The sequence below is a fragment of the Bactrocera latifrons genome, unplaced genomic scaffold (assembly GCF_001853355.1).
Source record: "Bactrocera latifrons isolate USDA-ARS-PBARC rearing strain unplaced genomic scaffold, ASM185335v1 scaffold_124, whole genome shotgun sequence".
Taxonomy (NCBI): domain Eukaryota; kingdom Metazoa; phylum Arthropoda; class Insecta; order Diptera; family Tephritidae; genus Bactrocera; species Bactrocera latifrons.
In genome coordinates, this window is record NW_017534675.1 from 207,712 (window position 1) to 207,950 (window position 239).

Genomic DNA, 239 nt, shown 5'->3' on the forward strand with positions numbered 1-239 from the left:
AGTTTGTATATTGCTTTTTAGCGAATAACTAAAATAATTAGAAGCCAGTCTGCAAATACCATCGAAACAACGCGGAACTAATAGTAACTAGTTCGAAAACTCGGAAGTTCTTAAGTTTAATTATTTTACTGGGCTTTTGTCTCCCTAGTTAAAGCGTGCTGGCGAATTGCAAGATTTTGTACTGTGTTTGCGTAAAGTTTGAATGTTAGCCGGAAAAAAAACTAAAAATAAATAAAAAT